A 17,668-nucleotide genomic window follows, 5' to 3' on the forward strand; every position below is an offset into this window, starting at 1 on the left:
GAGGAAGTAAGCAGGAAAGAGAGAAGCAGCTGACCACATTCATTTGCTCTAAGCCTTTCCTTTCTAAATGTCAAGTTGAGGCTGAATTTTATGATCTAATGTGATTGTAAGATAAGGGAGCAGAAACGTCATGAGACTAGCTGGAATTTTCTTCTTAGTGGCAGAGGGAAAAACTCACCCCTCTGAATTAATTTCCAGAGAACAGTTATGTTTTGACTATACCTCACAAGTCACACTAGCTCAAGGTAACAAATACACAGATTTTCCACTGTTCAGTTAGTTGGAAACATTTCAGAATTTGTAGGTTTATGTCTTAGGAGAAAATAAGTATTGCAAGACCAAGTTTATAAAACAAAAAATTTATAATTCCTATATTAGTTTTATTCATCAATAGAATCCTGAAATAAATTAATACAGGATGTTCAAACCTTGTGGAAGAAATAAATGTAAAAAAAACAACGATCTTCCACAAGAGGTTGTTATTGTTGTCAAATCAGAGAATTAAAGAGTAGTGAGAATCTTCCTAAACTTAGAGAAGTGTTAGAGAAGATGTTAGAAATCTTTTCATATTTTCTAAAGCAACTGTGCTGCCATTTCATAATTCTCAATTACCTTAATATTAGATAGATTCTTGTAGAACTTTGACATAAATCTTTTTTTTTTTTTCTTCAAATTTGCAGTGTTCTGTATTTTTTTAAATGTGGCAAAGGGAAAAGGGACTAAAAGAATGTCTTGGGGGAGGGGTGGGAGGTGGTGGAGAGTGTGGATTTCCCTTGACTCAGAAGAGGAAAGTGGTAATTTTCCTCCCTTTACCATGAAAGTATTTGTAATTTTTGAAGCTGCTTTTCTGCAAAACATGTGTATTTAAGGAATATTTCTTATATATCCAAAATCTAAATTCTAGGCCTGTGGCAAGTACTTCAAGGGAATTTGGGGTCACTGCCAAAGCTGTGTCTGTGTGCCTGGTGTTGGGAATGCATCGGGGAGCAAGAATTCTGCTAAAATGGCTGACCCCGCGTCAGCACAGAGGCAGGCTCCCTCTTTGTACAGTTTCTTTACATTGTTAAAAAAAGAGTTCCTTTTCAATAGTTTCTATTGTTAAAAAGGAATTCCTTTCAATAGTTTTTTTTTAAAAAAAATACATTTAAAAATTAATCAAATTCAGGCTAAAATGGCAAAGTAGGCTGACAATGGAAGACTATCTTTCCAAAAATATAAAAATGCTAGAAGATAACCTTAAAATTGAAAAAAATGTAGCCAATTTCAATACTTTGAAAGCAAGAAAGGGGAGGTTCTCAGGTTCTAGAAAAAGGAAAACAGAAAAACGGAGTATTAGAGGGAGCTGAAGCCAAGTACATGCTGAAGCCCAGGGGCTCACGTGGGTACCGGAACTGGGAGCAAGCTGTGAGACTGGAAGCCTAAAAAGCAATGGCTATTGATACATGAACAAGGATAAATCTCAAAACAACACCACTGAAAGAAGCAACACCAAATACAGTACATATTGTGTGATTCTATTTATAGAAAACTCTAGAAAATGCAAGCTAGTCTGGAGTGATAGCAGATCAGGGGGTGCCTGAAAATGGGGGAGTAGGAGAGAGAAATTACAAAGAGGCACAGAAAAGTTTTTTGGGTGATAAATATGTTCGCCATTGTTGACTGCTGTGATGGTTTCACAAGTGTATACATATGTCAGAACTTGTCAAATTGTATGCTTTAAATATGTAGAGTTCATTGTGTGGCAATTATACCACATGAAGCTGTAAAAACAAACAAAATCAGGAGTCAAGCAATGTCAGCATATCCTCCTTCCTATTTTTTAAAATGCAGCTTATTTGTTGAAGGAACTTGGTTGTTTGTCCTGTAGAGTTTTCCACATTCTGGATTTTATTGGCTGAAAAAAAATCCTTATCTTTTAGAACTATGTAATGAAGTATATATATTTATATTTTTTATGGGTGAAATCCATGTGAAGGGTGTGGAAAAGGAGATTGGCCATATGGTAATACTTGTTCAAGCTGAGCGATTGGCACATGAAGACATTATACTATTCTACTTTTTATGTCGCTTAAACATTTTTGTAACAAAAAGTTAAAACTCTGAGTCCCATCCCAGAGTTACTGAATCTTACAGGGGTTGAGTATAGAAGTCTGCACTTTAAAACAGACTCACAGACATAGAAAACAAACTTACGGTTACTAGAGGGGAAAGGGGGGGTGGAGGGATAAATTGGGAGTTCAGAATTTGCGGATACTAACTACTATATACAAAAGAGACAAACAACAAGGTCCTACTGTGTAGCACAGGGAACTATATTCAATATCTTGTAATAGCCTATAATAAAAAAAATGAAAAGGAATATGTATATAAAACTGAAACAGTATGCTATACTCTAGAAATTAACATAATATTGTAAACTGACTATACTTAAATAAAAAAATTAATTGAGATCTGCACCTTAAAAATAAACTCCCAAGGTGATTTTGTTATATATTAAAGAGGATCACTGCCGCAGACTGAAGAAAAGGATTCTGATGGTGAGATGAATTTCAGACATCTGCCACAAGGTATGGGAAAAAGGTTTTGGAGGTGTCCTTTTTATTTCTTATCAAACTGCAAAAGTTTGCAGTACATTGCTATTCTTCAGAGAGACATTTATGAATCTGCCTGTCTCTTCTACTGCTGAGGAAATTTTACATAGTATTTGATTTGGTTCTTTTTTTTTTTTTTTTTGAGTGAAGGTAGATTTATTTAGAGAGATACATATTACATAGAGTGCAGGCTGTTTCAAAGGCCATGAGGTGTGGGGGTTGGGTGTTCAGGTTAGAGTAAAAGTAGATACACACTCCACAGAGTGTGGGCTGTTTCCAAAGATGAGGGAGTAAGACAGGCAGCCTCGAGGCAAGGTGTTGCATTTTTATAAGCTAGGTAGCTTCATATGCTAACAAAAGGAAGGACCATTCCAACTACCCCGGGGAAGGGGCTGGGATTCCCAGGAATTGGCCACTGCCCACTCTTTGACTTTTTACAGTTAGCCTTGGAGATTTGGTTCTTATTCAGTCTTATAAGAGTGATTGTAATATAGGTTTGATTTATCATATGGGCTTAGTATGATTAAATTAATTACTCTGAATTTTAGCCCTACATAGAACTATGATATATAAAAGTTTGTCTTCTGAATCTATAGTCTCTTCTGTTACATCTTTGCTCTCTGTGATTCCTTCCTTCCTCAGGCTCCCAGTGTTGCTTTTTCTACCTTCCCACTAGTAAAAAGCTGCTCAAAAACCATATGAAACTCATTTATACAAGATTACTGAGTAGAGTCATGAAGTACTCTTCTCAGGGTAAGTTGATTTGAATAGGGCACAGGATTTAACTCAAAGTTTTAAAAAACTGTAGTGATAGATTCTTAGGCATCAGGTAATCTGGTTAGGGAAGGATTTTTGGGGGGTAGTGGTCAAGTTCCTGTCAAGACCTTCTAAGATTTTACCAAGTTGGTTGTCACCTATTTATTCCATTGAAAGTGTATCCTTAGAAGGGTCATATAATGCAACTACAGCTTCTTCTTCTGTAATTGCATGGAAAATTTAGCTTTGGCTGCAAGTAATAAAGAGCCAAATTCAAACTTTTTTTTTTTTTTTTAAAGCTAAGAAAATTTACTGGCTCAGGGAATTTACTAATTCCAGAGGATGGCAGCAGGTTTCAATCTGGGTTTGAGCTCCTCCACCATGTGTCAGCTTTTCCCTCAGGCTGGCTTCCCTCGTGGTAGCAAAGTGGCTGCAGTAACTACAGGACTCACATATACCCATTACACCAGCTAGAGTAAGAGAGAGAACACTTTTCTTCTCCCAGCAAACACAAGATCTGACCTGGCTTATGATTGGACCAATTTAGACCTGTGTTAAGGTCTATCACTGACAGAGTAAGGTGAGGATCTGATTAGGCTGACTATGTACCTTAGTCAGAGTCTGCACTTGGAGGTGGAACTGGGCCTATTCCCATTCAAATTATTAGCAGCCTCACAATTGCAGAGGGGTGGAAATGGACATCTGCGAGTCAACCAGTAATGCTCATGATAAAAGCAATATAATATGCTATTCTGTTAAATGCCATAGTTTAAACGCTTCCATTTTTGTTCAACAGTTAACTTGTTTCCTGTTTTTTGATATTATGATATTTTAAATGGGGAACTGCAGACCCACATGAAGGAGACAGGGCAGTGTAAGGTACAATAGGGACTGTAGAGATTTTGGGAAAAGAGAGAATGCTTGTCCTGTAGTTTCCTGTCATTCTGTGAAAATATAAGCCGACTGCTACCAAATCTTTGACTTTTTAAAGAGAAGCCTGAAAAGCATATGAAATCTTCTGGCTTTTAACTTTGGCTTATTTTTTAAGCACTATGCCAACCAAGCAAAATGTGTTTGTGGGTTAGATCTGGACCTAGACCACCAGTTTCTGTCATGTTATGAATCATACTAGAATATTTTATAACATTTTCCCTCAAAATGAGAGCTTTAGTCCTTTCATGGACCAGGGCTGCTAGTGTAGGACTAATGCTAAGGAAGCCATAGTGGGGAGAGAAGTGAGCAGCACACAGTATATGAGGAAGGCGTTGTTGTGAGTTCTTCGGCATGTACCTAGAACTGTTTTCCTGGTGGTGAGGATGGGCTTGTACCAAATCACCTTCACTGCCTCTTACCTAGGTTCTGTTGTGACTTGTCCCTTATCTGGGTTCTCCTGTGACATCTCTTATCTAAGTTCTATTGTGAGGAACAGTTCAGTTTTACAGAATGACCCCTGGTGATTAGAGGTGTAACACGTGGCCACGGGACAGAGTTTTTCTTTGCTTTGTAGCAAGCTGGCACATCAGTAATCCTATAATAGGGACTTAGATGCTATGCTCTACTTTAATAGGAGAACTAACTGGAAACAGCCAATGGAGGACATTATTGTTGCTGCTAAAGGCATATGGAACTGAATTTGGGAACACTAAACCTATTTTAGATTTATGACTTAAATTTTTTTTCCTTTTTTGGGGGGCTGTTTCTTACTGAGTGCAGATAATTACCATAGTGCTACCCTTTTTGTCAAAACTCTTCAGTTAGCAGATATTAGAAGGCAGAAACTGCCTTTTTCACCCGCTGACTTTCATAGAGTGCCTTGTGTAACATTTATTTAGAGAGGCTTAGTACCTACTTGTTGGCTTATGTATTAATATAGATGATCTGAGTTATTCTAATAAATATAATGATTTGAGTTATTCTAATCTTTATTAAATATCTAATGTCCAGCATTTACTGAATCAGGCCCAGAGCTTGGTAGACTCTTGGGATACAGAGGTTAAAGGACCTTCTGGGAAGGAGCCCAGCAGGGAGGGGAAACGCAAAATAGTTGCAATACTCTTGATATGTCCCAGCATCTATAGACATTTAAATTAGGAAAAGGGGACGGTGGCGGGGGAAAGGTGGGAGAAAAACTTGAGACGTCTCTTTGGAAAAATGTATTTCTTAGGGTAGCTTTTGCATCTAGTGAGGAAATGAGTGCAGGGGAATCGAAGTGTGACAGAAGAGAGACTTAAACTAAAGAAGTCATTCTAGAGCTCAAATCACTGGACATACACTTAATTCTTACTGCAGTGTCTTAACTTATTCACACATTTACGGAGTACTTTCTATGAGACAGACACTATGCTAGACATGATGGAAGATAGAAATGAAGCAGGTCTTCAAAGATTCTCTGGTGAGGTAAAATATTGCACAGATTTAGCTAGATAAGGCTGAATATATTAGGTGCCACAAACCTATAGAAACAAAGCGCTAAGGAAATTCGGAAAATTTCCTGGTCACTTCTAGCTGCAGGATCTCCGAAGGATGTCTACAGTTCAAGGATCGGTACATTCTTAGCAGAGGAAAAAGAGTTGCCTTATTTTTACCTCTACTAGTAGTTTGTACCCCCAAGTTAATTTCCCCAAAGGATAAAAAGGTGCAAGTGAGGGGACGTTTTCTTCATAGAAATACGTTAGTCCTTAGCGTTTTCCTGTTAATTCCCCACAGGTTTTTTTCCCCTCTTCAATCCCCCGAGTCCCAGGGAACAATTCAGCAAAGGAGCGCTTCATAAGCACACGAGACACCTTGAAAGGGGAACAGAAAAGAGCAACTGGCGAGAAAAGTTAGTATTCTTTAAGGTGACTTCCCTGAGGATTACTGGGCATTAAGAATGAAAATATATTTCGGCTAGGTTTATGAGCAAGAACACAATCGCCCCTAACTCAGAATTAGCTAAAAGCTCGGTATCCGCTGGGCAGCGCAACTCGCCCGGGGCTCGCGGCCGCCCTCAGCGAGCCCGCGCGGGCTGCCTCCCCGGCGCGGCTAGCCCTCCGGGAAGTGCTGAAAAGCGGCGAGCGCCTCTTGCCCCTTCCTGGGTCCCTTCTCTTAACAACCCAGGTCTCTCAGGTCTTCGACTTCCCCGCCCCCAGCCCTACCGCGGCCAGGCGGGGACGTGTATGCGCGTGCGCGCCTCCGCCCACAAGAGCGCGCACGCCGCGCCGAGCCGCCTCCTCTGCCCGCCCCTCCCTCGCCTCTTCCTGCCGGGCGAGCCTCCTCCCCTCCTCTCTCCGCTCCCTCCGCCCTCCCAGGGCTCGGGCGGCCGCGGAGTGAACGGAACGGGACGGGCCCGGCCGCAGAGCGCGGGCCGGCGGGTGGGACGCGGGCGCCTGGCGGAGTTGTTCCGGCCCTGCCCGCGGAGACGTGAGGAGGTGAGGCGAGGGAGGCCTCCTAGGGGCCGGCAGGCGGACGGGCGGCTCGGAGCCGCGGGCAGGGCTGGGGGTTTTGGCGCCCGGGCTGAGCCGGGGGAGGGTTGTGGTGGGAGCCGGGCCCGGGACAGGATGCGAGAGGACCCCGAGAGGAGGGCTCGGGGCGGTTCGGGACTGTCGGTCGCTCCCCGGACGTCGCGGTTCTCCTGGGTGGCGGCTCCTCCCGGCCCGGGCGGGCAGGCAGGCGGGTGGGGTCGTCACCCCTCACCTGGGGGGGCGGGGTGTTGACTTGGGTGCTCGTCTCCAGCTGTGCCCTGTGACATTGCCGCCGCCTCCGTCGCCCGCTGCTGTGCCGTGTCTGCTGCCGCGTTCGCAGTCCCAGTGGCCCCACGTCCGGGGGGCGTGTGTTTAGGATATTTTCGTACCCACATTCAGGCAATCTGTTCGTGACCGCGTCTCGCCCTCGCGCTCCCCCTGTCTCCGCCCGGCACTTTGCTCTCTGCTCCTGCTGTCGATGCTTGTGGTTTTGCAGTCTGGGATGGGCTGCATCCTGGGCAGATCTCTACCTGCAAGGAATGCCCCGCTTTAAAGTTGACCGCCTGGCCATGCCAGACAACTCCTGTCCAGGTAGTGGGTGCTCAGTGTCCTGATAACTGAGTCAAAGTTTCTGAGACTCGGCTAGTACTTTGCACTGGTCGCCAACGGTGCAGGGCTGGGCAGTGCGTCAGCATGTGGAAAGGGGCCACCGGCCAGCGGGAGGTGGCCGGGTGCTAGGAAACTGGGCTGACAGGGTTTGTTTCTGATCCCAGGGCAGTTCGTGCATTCTCCTTGTACCTCTCAGGTAGGATCATAGAAAATGTACCAAAATTTTGGTGGTCACTTGCAGAATTGAGAGTTTCATGTAAATGTTGAGAAATGTCAACCTCATTATTCTAATGGTGGGGAAAACTTTTGCTTGCCTGACAGATTATAGCGCTGTTTGGAAACTGATTTCAATGTCTGCATTTTTGGTACTGGCAGGTTTAGGGATTAAAAAAAATATTTAAATTTTCTTGTACATGGTGGGGGTAGATAGTTGCTTGTTACGATTCCGAAAACACGGCATCATGAAAACCTTCTGACTTTTCTCATAATAGTTTATGGCTTCTGCCGCACGTTTGTAGACTATTGGAAGAGGATTTTGTTCATGGAAAATATTGGTCCACAAGTTGCTAGTACTGGAAAACTGGCCTGTGATTCATTATCTCAACAGAGTCCCATGTGAAACTGATAATGAAATTACAGAGGAGAAAGACCAGATGAATTTAATTTATTCATTATCATCAAATTGTATTAAATGCTTACCTGGTTGGGGAGTTAGTTGAGACTGAGCTAGCCTGGTGTCTCTATTAAATCAAGTCAAAACTTGCCCTGATATTAGGTATTAACAAGTCATCTGGGGAGACGTGGATGTAGTGGGACAGTGTTTATATGTATATATACTGTATATTGTGTTCTAGAAAGCTAGAAACAAGGTGGTAGGTCCAGTGCTATTGGGACGTGTAGTGAATGTAGTTATTTGATGGGAATTTTTATATATTATAATTCCTAGAATTTTTGTTCCTTTGCTGATTGTTTCATGATTCAGATCATTTTCTTTTCACTCTAGTAGTTACTATGATGCTTTTAATTTGAATAACAGAATTTTATTAGGCATGTGGAACAGTTTTCATATTTATCAGCTCAGCCAATTCTAAATCTGTGACTTCTAAAAACTGGTAATTAAAATTTTTTCTTTGCCTTAACCCAAACTTGAACTCGTTCAGTTACTGTATATTTGTTTGAACTCAGATGATACAGCATTAAAGCTGATAGTCCTTTTATCCATTATTTTGGAGTAGTCAAAAGGAATTCTGTTGTGCCAAGTGAAAATATTATGAGTGGGAGATAGCCAGGCTTCTAGAGATTAGCTTTGAAGAGAGTAGTAACTAAGAAGCAAAACTTTTTTTTATTGAGGGTGTGGAACTGGGTTGGGTCTGCATTTCAGCCTGCCAGTGTCTTGAAGTCCTGTAGGGATGATTGTTCCTGGATAGAGGGTGTTTGGACAATGACATAGATACTGTAGGCTATGGGATTCCCAGGCACAAAGCTTTTTTTGCTATGTCTCACAAGTTTTAATGAGTTGCTGCATGTGTATGGCTCTTGCTTTATATAAATAGGTTAGGCACTGGGTCGGAGTATGGCCAGCAGCCCAGGGCTATACCAGCTTCTGGTACTGCAAAGACAGCTCTGGAATTTCTTACAGAGTTTGTCTTCTGAGCATTTGCCACCACAAATAGTAGAGGCAAAGAAAGTACAGACTTGAGCCTGAGATATGGTAAAACATACTCAGTGTTTAAGGAGAGGTCTAATATTGTGATCATGGAGAAAGACATTGCTTGACTTAACTCGGCTTTTCAGAGTGGCGAATAATTTTCACTTGATGGTCAGTATTTGAAATTGGGTAAGTACAATGACTATCAGCAGACCCTAATAAGAAAGAGTTAATGAAAGTAAGCAGAGCCCGCATCTCAACATTGCCTTCTTTATACTTCATTTACTTCCCATACTGCACTCATTCAACAGATAGGGTGCCATAATTGTTTGAGTATAGCAAGTTTGTGCTCGTGGTGACTCCTTTTTGTCATCCCTTGGTGTTTTTTGGTGTAATTTTGGGGGATTTTCCTGGGAAACTTCTAGGCATATATTCAGTTGATTTGGAGTTAGATTTGGGCTAAGATTATTAGCCTATTTGAAATTTTGAGCCTTTTTGTTTTCTAAGTAAACTTAAAAATAGAAAACACAATTCTTTATAAACACTCATGAAAAATCTGTTACAGACTGTGTTGTTGTGATAGACATAATACAGCCAAAAATATGTTCAAGAAACTTCCCTTCTCCTCACCCAGTCTAGTAAGCTTAAATAAGAAGTAAGAAAATAAAGTATTTCTTTTTCAGTAAGAGCTTGATTTTCTCAGAATATCAAGTCTAACAACTGTTTGCTGTGCTATTTTTCCCCATGCCTATTCTAAATTCAACAAGTACTATGTGTCTCTAGTCCATGGCAAAAACTTAATTCTAGTAGGGAATTCTCAGTAGTGGAAGTCTCTTTGAAGGATGCAAGCTTGTGCTGCAGAGTTTGACAGGGAAGCATCAGATACCGAAATTTACTTTTTTGTAGCATGAGTTTTCTCTGTACTCAGATTTTTAGTGGGTGGGGGCATGGGCTTATATCACAGGTAGCTGGATTTTTACTCATACTCAAGATTTCCTCCTCTCCCCTCCTCTCCCCTCCTCTCCCCTCCTCTCCCCTCCTCTCCCCTCCTCTCCCCTCCTCTCCCCTCCTCTCCCCTCCTCTCCCCTCCTCTCCCCTCCTCTCCCCTAACCCTTTGCTAAAAGAGCTGCTGCTGCTAGTAGGAGGGTATTGTATCCCTCTGTTGTGTGTAACTGAACAAGGGCTAAGAACCTTGGCCTTTGGCTGATAAGCCACGTTTCCACTCCCTGTAATTTGCCTTCTGGTGATATCAATAGGCATCTCTGTTACTCTTATTTTTGAAGATGAATATAGATTTTGGTGGTGAAGAGATTACATGTGTAAGTAAGAGTGAGATTTACTGCATTGTGTAGTACACATAGAAGAGACTAGTAGATTGTTTAGCTGAACATTTATGAACTGCTTTGACTGTGACTCAAAGTAAAAAAAAATACATTTTATACCCGAATTCAACACACACACGCACGCACACACACACGCACGCACGCGCGCGCGCGCACACACACACACACACACACTTTCACACTCATATGCAAAGTTGTAAGGAAAGTTTGGCAAAGCAACACGTATCTTTTTAGGACCTTGCCGGAGCTGGCTCATCTGTTGGCTTGCAAGAGCAATTTTGTGCCTTTCTCTTCCCACCTACCTGCACGTTCAGTGACACCATGTTGGTAACTTGAAATTGGCTGCAGTGGGAGTATTTATACCAGGGAAATCAGCAAATATTAACAATTGAGAGCTTTTCTCTCTTCTCATAGCCAGTTGTTAAACATTTACAGTACACCACACCACTACCTTCAACACACTTTGATATTTTCTATTCTATTTCATTTTGGTTAAAATAAATGCTGGATTTTGACCCCTAAATTTATTTTACAGCCGGATAATGGATAAGAGCCTATAGTTAAAAACTGATTTAAGACACCGTCTTGACTTTGTGGATGAAGGTACTAAAAGATTGAAGTTCAAGGTCATATAGCTAATTATTAGCAAAGCCAGGTCTGCAGACTCCTAATCTAGAATTGTTTCTAGTGGACTTCTCTTTTCCTAACCCGGGCCATGCATGTGGCTCAGTTAGAGTGCTTAATATGTGTAAGACATTGTGTTAAGTAGTTTGAATAGAGATGAATAAGACGTGAGCCCTGACCCTGAGGCTTGTGCTCATGTGGGGGATTAAATGTGGAAACAAAGATAATGTAAGGCAGAAAGTAATGTGTGGTAAAGAGATAAAGATAAGGCGGTAAAGAGTTTAGAGAGGAGGGAGAGATTACTTTAGTTGTAAGGATAAGGAGAGAGGTGACATTTAAACCTTCCTTTGAAGAATGGGTAGGATTTGGACATATGGAAATAGGACAAATAGTATACAGAGAAAGGCCTTTCTAGGCCAGGGGCCAGGGTGATCAAAGGCGTAGAGGGAAAGGGCTGGGCAAGGAAGAGTCCGTCAGCACCAGATGGTGAAGAGCCTTGAATGCCAGTTTTCCTTTTTACTTTTCAGCTTGTCTTTCATTTTTGTCTCTGGAGTCATCGAGTACTTCTTAGCATTAAATAAGCTTTATATGCTGTGTTCCTGATTAGACTATGACCCAGAAAGCACTTAAGTATCCTTAGTCTAAAAGCTGAGGGAAAAATTATTAGTGTAAGGGAAACAATCTTGAGTTTACCAGTTCTAAAATTGTTGAAAAGAAAGGGAAAATGCTTCCTTTGTAAGGCGGTATCATTATTTTTTGTTTTGCCAAATAGCATCAAATTGGCTGTAGCAGAACAGGAAGCAGTTTTGAAAGTCTTTTCGGAGTACCCTCTAAAATGTGCTTTCTAAATGACTGGATCTTAATTTTTGGAGGCAAGTTTGGTTTAGGCAGAAAGACAGTTTATACCGATCCGCAGCTGAGCTGACTAATTTTCAGAATTTAGGGCAGCAAGGCAGGGTATTTCACACGACAGCCAGTTGTGAGGGATTGGTAGATTCTTTACTCAAAGACGTTCCTTGGATTTCAGCATTTACATTTTTTTTCTTTACACATTTTTTTATTGAGTTATAGTCATTTTACAATGTTGTGTCAAATTCCAGTGTAGAGCACAATTTTTCAGTTATACATGAACATACATATATTCATTGTTACATTTTTTTTTCGCTGTGAGCTACCACAAGATCTTGTATAGCAGCATTTGTCTTTGACAGTCTGTATGCTTGGGATGTATTGAAGTCCTGTATGGAGCTTGCTTTGTTCCACGGGGAATTAGGTGGCTAGAAATGGAGACAAATGACAGTAAGTTGTGTCTGTTAATCAAATTGAAGCACTAGTGGTAGTTCTCAGGGTTTTCTGTCTGCTGATGGTTTCACACTCGCTGCTTCTAATTAAAATGACGCACAGTCAATTTGAAGAAGCTTTACTTCTTTTCTGACCCACCAGTTCTGTAAAGGTAAAAGCCCCCTTGGAATGTTGCCTGGGTAACAACACATACAGACTGTTGAAAGTGTGTGGAAAGTTTTGGTAATCTTGGTAATGAAGTTGCTATGGTAAATACTGTCTGGTTGGTAAAAAGCTGGGCTACTTTGGGATGGTTGAAAAGGAATTTTTGGGGTGAACTTTGGTTCCAAAATAAACATGAATTATGTATCTGCCATACTGTTTTCCTCATTGATTTAACCTTTTGATATGTATAGTGTCCTGTCGCTTTAGAAGGTTTTAGCAGTTTCATATGAATTGCTGTACAAGATATTAAACCCCAAATAGCATGATAAGAGTTCAGATGCAGCATGCCTCAGATACCTCACACCAATTGAATGAAGTAGCTAATCATGTCAGCACAGAGGTGGTTTTTTTGTTTGTTTTTGAGATGTATTAGGTTACACAAATATAGTTTATTAAAATTTTTCCAAATTTTCTACCATCATTTTTTCTGGTGCCAAGTGTGGTGTTGATGTCCTTAATATAAACTATGCAAACATGTTCTAAAGATAAACACATGTACATGGATGCGTATGTTTGTAAGTATGTATGTATATACACATACACCCGTCTCCCTCCAACCAGTTATTGAAATTTGTGGTAAAAATACAGTCTATCTGGTAAGTGACTAAAAATAAGTGGTCTGGCTCTTTGAAGACTATCATGTGAAATAGTCACACATATGAAAGTATGCAAACCCAAAGGGATTTTTTTTTTAATGCCAAATTTCCAAGAAAGGAGCACATTTTAAAAGGCAAGTGTGGAATTCATTCATGTACCAGTGAAGGATTTCCCAGCCTCTCTCCTACCCATATGTACACCCATATTCTGCCCTCATTATCATCAGTAGGCAAAATTACAGACTTTAAAAATTAGACTTCAGCACAGGGGATGCAAATAACAAACACTGTTTTTAGAAAAAATACAAACTTGCGGTTTTCAGTTTTGAAGGTTTAAGAGACATGCAACAGGAGTTTTTGGTAAACAATGTAGAGTATTCTGTGCTTCACGTTGTTTTTGTCCTTTTGAGCCCTCCTGCTAAAGGCATTGTATAAAATGCAAATGGTTGTTAGAGTGGTTACTAGGTATTTCCTTGAGTAGTTTGTTTCTCTTTAGTAAATTTATCTTGGTATAACACTTTGAATAGATTGTATTTTAGTTGGGTGAGAAGTCAGCCCTTGAAGGGAGCCTGTGCATATACTGGCAGACGACATGGTTTCTTAGGTTGTTTCACAGTAATTTAGTTGTTTCAGCAGCTGTTTGCCATCAGAGTTCATACATTTATTATTTTATTTCCACAAAGATCTTCACTCATGAACTATATTCTTTCATTTAAAATCTTTGTCTCATATTTGCCCTGCTGTTAATGGTCAAGTTTGGACTAATGTTTTGATTTGCTTTTGTCTTAGTTTTTCTATGCAAAGATGTATACCTATCAAGATGGTACTAAATTGTAAGTTAATTTCTTCTTTCCTTCCATCCATTTTTTTTCCCCTCAATATTCTAGACTCAACTCTAACACTAGCCCATGCTTGGTGGTAAAGTTAATGGGAAAATGAAATTAGATATTATTGTTCAAATCCTAGGACCACCAACTAGTTCAAATACTATTGAACCTATAAAATGTTTATGCGTGAATATTGCAGCTTAATTTTTCACTAAGTGTAGGCCTCTAATTTTTTAAGCAAATTCTGACATGCATTTTATATTTCTTGTCAACATTGTCGATAGTTTTGATACATGAAACAGGTTCCTCCTGCTGTGCTTGGTTTCACAAACAATAATACCATGATCTCTACCATTTGATAAAGTTTTTAAAAGATAGTCTAATAATAGGTTAGAGAAACCAGTTTGTTTAGCAGTTAATGCTTATAATTTCAATTATGTTTTTAGGTTCATCATAGTGGAACTGAGGTCCACAGAGAATTTACTTTTCTAAGTAGAGAACTGTGGCGATTTTAGGTACTTGTGAGAATTTCATTTGGAAGAGGATGATTATAAGAGTAGATTTTAGAAATTTTGGTTTGCCAGAGTGGGTGAGAGAAAACTAGTCTTTAAGCTGCAAATAACTAAAAACATTTTTTGGTTTTGTGGAAGACGGGATAGGTGAAACATAAGACCTAATTCTTGATCTAGTGCTGTTGTGAGGTTCTCTGTGATTTGCCAGTTTTTTTCTTTTTGAATAATAATAACAAAGAACTAACATTAATTGAGTGTTCAGTGGGTTAGTTATTATATAAGATAATGTGCATTATCTAGTTAATCTTTGCAATAAGTGCCTGAGGTAGGAACTTTTACAGTATCATTTGTAGTTCGCAGATTAGGGAACAGGCTTAGAGAAATTCAGTAATTTGCTTAAGATCTTACATCTCGCACGAGGCAGGTCTTTCTTGCTCCTAAATCTGCCTTATAGTGACTCTTAACCACTACTCTGTATTGATGATTCCTTATATGGAATACTTGCCTTGCCTATTTCATAGGGCGGTTATGAGAACCAAAAAAAGTAAGGTTTACAGAAAAACACCTATAAATGTGCCTGGTGTTTTCATTTTACCAGATAATTTTTGAGAAACCAAAGAAATTGTTGAAATAGATAAGCATGTATATTACTCTGTAATCACTAAAGTAAGTTGAGCTATAAAATAAGTCAAACAAATGAATTTTGAAAGGCTGCTGTCTGCAAAGTTGAAGGCATATTTTATGTGGGTCCAGAGGATCAGTGAGTCAAAGGCAAAAAGAGGCAGAGATGTAGGGGTGTACTGAGTAAAAAGTGGATTGGATAATCTCAAGGAACCTGAATTCTTCCTGCAATGAGGAGGAGTATTTGTAAAAAACATTAGATGATCTCTTAAGACCCTTCCAACATCAAGAATCTATGAGTCTTTGTAATGGGTGACTTTTATTGTAATACCTCAGAATAGCTAGATACACTCCAAATAACATTTTTAAAATTTTTTCTTGGATCATTAACAATCACCATCCTTTAAATGTAAATTTTTTTGTATTTAGGATAAACAGACGTATATGGTCACCTCGGAAAAATACAGATATGTATTTTGTTTTTTTCTCTCCTGAGATACACAGATTTTTTTGAGGGTGCAGTGGGTAAAACAGCTTAGTAGTATGTTGTCACATGCTGTACTTAACACTTTATTTGTGATTTTCTCTTAAATTTAGATTTACTAAGTGTATATTTTCAGAAGAAAGTTAATATTATGAATATGAAAGGTTGTTTTTATTGTATGGAATGTTATGGTTTTATGGCCCTTTATACAGTTGGTTTCATTCTCTGACATTGTTTTGTTCAACAGACATTTCTAAGGCAGGGTATGGGTTCAGTGCTAGGGAAACAGAGATAAGAGACTGTTAAGGAGCTGACAGTCATTGGAGAAACATAAATACAGTGGTGTGTAGCAAGGATGGAGCAGCTTAGGAGAGGTCTTACAGGAAAGCGTCAAAGGGTTACGTAACTGATCCGGGGGTTTGAGTAAGGCTGCCTGGAATATGATTTGAGTTTAAAGAAGGCAAGAGACATCTTACACAGAGATACAAAATTTTGAAATTGTAACTCTACCTATGTAGGCTCAGTGGCAGCTCCTCATCTCTGAAATATTGCAAAACCCCAGAGTAGATGTCATTTTTGTAAGTAATTAGCTTTTATAAGTAATTAACTTATAAATAAAGCTCTCACTGAGAACTTACCTTTATTTTACATATGCTTATAGTTTCTGAGGTAGCAGATTAAAAGAAGGAATAATTTAGAGGTAAAATGCTGTCATAAACATACGTACTGATAAAGACAGATTGCTGACATGATAGCAGTTAAGAAGTAGGAGAACTATATATATGTGTATATATATAACTCAAGTCTAAAAACCATAGACAGTAAAGGAAAACAGCCTGGCACACCTAATAGCTTTGGGTATCAATTGTATTTCTAATGGTATAGAATAATAATGAAAGTTTGTCATGTTCTCTCTTATAAGTTAAATATATGGTCTGTATAGTAACATTTATGAAGGCATTAGAGTTTTATCTTAGAAAAGTTTTTTTATATGAAATAATATGAAAACCAGAGGTTACGCTCTTAGTTCAATTATCAAATTGTTTATCCAGAATGATTGATTGCCAAAGAGCTTTGAATAACCTTAGATTTAATTTTCTTTTTATGTATGACACATGGAACTGCAGATTTTACAGGGTACTAGACATAGTTCGGCATGGTATTTGCTATATAACACTGGCTAGAAATTATTTACTTATGTAAGATGTCAGAGATAGGGTTCTTGACCATTTGGGTATCAGGTATTTTCAGAAAATGTGGACCAGGTTGTCCTTCTGTTCTGGATGGCGTATAGGTGTGGTCTCAGCATAGATATTATCATCTTGAAAGCCTTCACTGAGACTGTAGACTGTGAGAAATCTCATACGTGCTTTCAGAGCATCCTGTTTTATTCCCTGTTGTGATACCGGTAGCATTGCATTGTAGCTTGTCTGTTTCTGCTTTAGACTTTAGTCTTTTCAAGAGCAAAATCTGTTTTGTTTAGAACTCTGAAATTGGTCTCCCCTAGGTTTGAATCTTGGCTCTGGGTGGCATTGGGGAAGTTATCTGCAAAACGGGGATAATCTTCCTGCGCAGAGTTATTTATCTTGAATAAGTTAATGTAGAGGAGACATAACACAGTTCCTGGCATGTAGTTAAGTTCTCATAAATGTTTCTCCCTTCTTCCTTTCTTTCTTGTTGTGCCTGGCACTTAGTAGGACTTTCAATAATAGTTTTTAAGTGATTTTGTAAACTATATTAGAGCTAAATTGGATCTATCATTAAACTTCTTAAATGAAAAATCTCTTAAAGTGAATAATAACTAGTATATAGCAATATAATCTTTGAACTAGATGGCAGTAAATTATATAGTCTCCAAGTTCGATTAGCAATCTAAACAACTCTCTTCAACCCTTGTCAAGCTTGTAATTGTTATGATGGCAGTGGGTTTAAAGTGGAAAAGATTGTAGCATTCCTTTTGCTGGATTTGCTGCTTTCTGACCTTGCCTGTTATTGCTGTCATCTTGGCCTTTTAATGGTCGGATTGTTATTGGTCTATTTCCTGGGAAGGAAAGAACCCTGAATCTGACAGACTTACTAGCTGTGTGGCTTTGGGTAAGTAGTCTTACTTC

General features: G+C 39.5%; 1 protein-coding gene across 2 annotated transcripts in view; it reads left to right on the top strand.

Moving 5' to 3' along the window:
- Window positions 1-6,592: 6,592 nt before the first annotated feature.
- RABGAP1L (RAB GTPase activating protein 1 like) overlaps window positions 6,593-17,668 on the top strand; it is a 560,468-nt gene continuing 549,392 nt past the window's right edge. The window contains exon 1 of one of the 2 annotated variants that reach the window (XM_074349821.1): window positions 6,593-6,754. The gene's annotated coding sequence lies outside the window, so the exon portion shown is untranslated. The remainder of the gene's footprint in view (window positions 6,755-17,668) is intronic. The other variant, XM_074349820.1, reaches the window with a different exon arrangement.

This window comes from Camelus bactrianus, chromosome 21 (genome assembly GCF_048773025.1).
Source record: "Camelus bactrianus isolate YW-2024 breed Bactrian camel chromosome 21, ASM4877302v1, whole genome shotgun sequence".
In the NCBI taxonomy this organism is placed as follows: domain Eukaryota; kingdom Metazoa; phylum Chordata; class Mammalia; order Artiodactyla; family Camelidae; genus Camelus; species Camelus bactrianus.